Consider the following 3,888-nt stretch of genomic DNA (forward strand, 5'->3'; position numbering starts at 1 on the left):
AAGCCTCCTGCTTGCTCCAGCTCCGTGGCCACGGCCGGCTGAAAGCAGGTATCTGGGGTTTATTTACCTTCTATAATTGAAACTTTGTTGCTTTGAGTGAAGCTCAGAGCCGGCCGCGGCAAGCGGAAAGCTTGGTTTCCTCCATCATTGGGGCAACCAAGCCTCCTGCTTGCTCCAGATCCATGGCTGCTGGCCGCCATCTTGGTTGGGTTGATTTGCATAGAGTCACTCTGATTGGCTGGTGGGTGTGGCTTAAGGTGTAGTGAAGATATGGTAAATTTGCATGTTTGTCTTTTATTAGTGTAGATATACCAAGAACTAGTGAAGTATATCTGTTATGCAATGATAACATAAAATGTTTAGTCATTTTTTGAGTCTAGGGGTAAGGATCGGGCATTTTTTTCAATGCCATAATAAACAAGGAACAGAAACTCACATAGGGTGTCCCAAAAGAATGTATACACATTTTAACAGCTGATAACTCACTTAATTTTCACTCCTTTTCAGGTTTAACTGATTTTAAATAATGGGTGAAGCCAGACTAAGCTTTGAACAAAGGAAACTTATCCTAAAGTGCCACTAGACTTTTTTTATGGGGATACATAAAAGTTAAAGTTTATGATACAAAGCCTACAACAGTCTATGAATTGAAGGTACACAAATACTGAACAAAACTATTATTGATTTTTGTGATTCCATTGCTTTGCATTATCAGCAGTTCCTGGACCAGAACTGCCATCAGTTTGAAAACAGGCACTGACAAACAAAAATTTATTCATTTCTGTAATTCTTTTAAATTTTGAAAATGAACTGTATGTTAATAAACACCGACTTTATAATCATTTAAAGTGCTTATACATTGTTTTGGGACAACCTGTATTAACACTAAACACATGGTTAATATAGACTAAATTCATCCATTCAACCTTCAGGAGCCTTTAGAGTGTGCAACTGTGTAAAGTCTTTAGTGTATGAATGATGTCATCTTGAGGAACATAAGATTTAGTTGGGCAGACAAGTGGAAAAGGGTAAAGAGAAAAACTGGCTATGAGCACAGAAATAAGAACACTAATTCTGCTTGAGAGAACTGGCAAGGGCTTCTTTGAAGATATTAATTTTGGGGGGGAGCTTAAAACATGAAAAATGTTTGCTAGTAAGAAAATAATATTAAGAGTACTTTCTGCTTAATCTTGAAACTAAATTTTTGCACATTGATCTATTGCTTAAGAATCTGAAGATCAAGGTTTGTAGATAGTTTTCTAATAATTAAAAAAATTATGTGATTAATATATACATATATATAAGACAGTGTTATTTTTTTAGTGAACATTTCATTACATTAAATATTTGATGCTCATTAATTAGTCATTGAATTAATACTTAAGCATTAAATATTTTAAAATGTTGAATTTCAAGGGAAAATTCAGTAGAAAGGTTTAATCAGCTTTAGGTCACCTAATATTAATTAACTCAGTTGGGCTTTGATTTTAAAGAATATGGGACAATGTGTACTATAAATTGACTGAATACAGGGAATGAAATTGTCTTTTGAAAGGGTGTGAAATTCAGGGACATCATCTGAAATACCGTACTCTGGATTCTTTGTGTTTATTCATATAGTTTACTCAGAAATCTGAATAGTATGATTATGTATAAAAGGGAAATTCAACCTTCTAAAATATCTTTTGGAAAGTAAGAGCCAGTAGGTGTACTTTTATAAAATTAGAAATCTTAAAGCTACTGAACTTAGAAGATAAACCTACTAAAGAATAAAAATGACTACTTTATAAGACAATGTTTATAAAATGCTGACTAATATGGAAACAATTTGTTCTGTAAAACTTTTACAGTATAAATAAAAAGAACAAAAATTGTAACTTAGATGTGTGACAAAATGCCCGTTAATATTTAGAAGCACATTACTTATTTGGTATGAACTCTTACTGAATCCTTCCTTAGAAGATTGATCATATTATCATACCAAAACTTGGTCGATTAACTTAACCAATTTTTTGATATTGTTCCCATCTGTGGGTTGACTGGGCACTGGGCAGTTTTGCAGATCTATGTGAGGCTTGCTTGCTCTCAGCTTGCCTCCTTCATGAATCTGTAGTCACAGAGCAGTTTGGCTGAGGGCGGGCTCCTAGGATAGCCTCACATGTCCCCTGGTTGGCTAGCTGTCTGTTGGGACAATGGGTGTCTCAGAGCCAATGGTCACCCACCTGCTACACAGGTAGAAAGCCTGGGCTTATTCTCATAGTGGTCTGGCAGCAATCCAAGGGAATGAGCTGACGCCTGCAAGGCCTCATGAGACATTTGCCTCTTCCACTGGAGGCTGTTCGTCAAAAGAAGCAAGAAAGCCAGCCTGGGTTCAAAGAGCGGTAAAAGCACACACGTTCCATTTCTTGATAGGAAAACCCCAAATTTCCCATTGCAAATATGAGTGATTATAGGGAAGGGACTTATTTCAACCATTTTTCAAGCAATCTACCATTTTATGCTATTTAATATTTATGTTGCTTTCTACATTTTTTAAAATATATTGAAGTCAGCAGACTATACTTTATGGTCAACTCAAATTTTAAAACTGTTCAATGACTTATATAATGCAGAAAAAGTGATATGGGTTATAAAACTAATATATCCTGGCATTGTGTGGATTTATTTTTTAAATCAGAGTTTAACTTTCAACATATGAGTATGAAAACACAAACGCTAACCAGAGTTTGAGACTGACCATTAATAGTCTTCTATACACAAAGGGTACCTGCATCATCTCATATCTAGAAGTTCACCTACAGCAGATAAAACTAAACATTTGTAAAAATATAATGATTTCATAAAGAGCTAGGCTATGTTACACAGATATAAACTAGCAACTTGTAATTTTTTAAATTGATTTCAGAGAGATAAAGGGAAAGAAAGAGAAACATCAATGATGAGAATCATTCATCAGCTGCCTCCTGCACATCTCCCACTGGGGATCGAACCTGCAACCCAGGCATGTGCCCTGACCAGGAATAGAACAAAGACCTCCTGGTTCATGGGTTAATGCTCAATCACTGATCAACACTGGCTGGGTGAGACCTGTACATTTTGAAAAGGGTTTTAGGGACATAAAAATGTATACCTTCATATAATGTTATATTATTTTCTAACCCAATATAGATGAAATTAAGCTTTACTATGATAAAAAGTGTATATATTCTACAAGTTATTCTCATGACCAGGAATGGACTATTGAACAGTGAGTATGTGCTTGATAGTGAGGAAGAAGCTCTTATTCATTTCTTAGGGATTTTTCTTTATCAAGAAAGACAAAGCAATTGAATTATAGGCAATTAAATGGACATACCAGTGTACTACATATTTTATGTATTAAAATGCTACTAAAAATAGCAACAGCTTTGTATTAGGCACTGTAACATTTCATATGGACTTCACAATACCACATTAAGGGTGGAGAATATTTTATGCACAGTTATACAAGAGTAAATCAAGCCTCAAAGAAGTGCATTTTTTCCCCCTAAGTTCACATGGTTAATAATTAGCAATACCAGATTTAGCCATCTGACTCTGAAGCTCTATTCTTAACTGTTATATCACTGCTTTTAATACTGCATAATAATACTGAGGTACACTAATTAGTTTTTTTTATATTTTGGTCTAGGTCTGCCTATGCAAATTTGGCTAAAATAAAATGATTTAAAAAATACCTAGTGTGTACACAATTGATGTATGCATTGACAATAAACACATACATAAGTACATTCTGAGGCGATTGGACTTTATATTTGCATCCTTTTACTTCCTCTACTCTCTCTTTTATATTTTAAAATACCTTGTCTATATATTGCATTTGGCATACATTTTTGTGTGACCTACATT

The sequence above is a fragment of the Myotis brandtii genome, unplaced genomic scaffold (assembly GCF_000412655.1).
Source record: "Myotis brandtii unplaced genomic scaffold, ASM41265v1 scaffold919, whole genome shotgun sequence".
In the NCBI taxonomy this organism is placed as follows: Eukaryota; Metazoa; Chordata; class Mammalia; order Chiroptera; family Vespertilionidae; genus Myotis; species Myotis brandtii.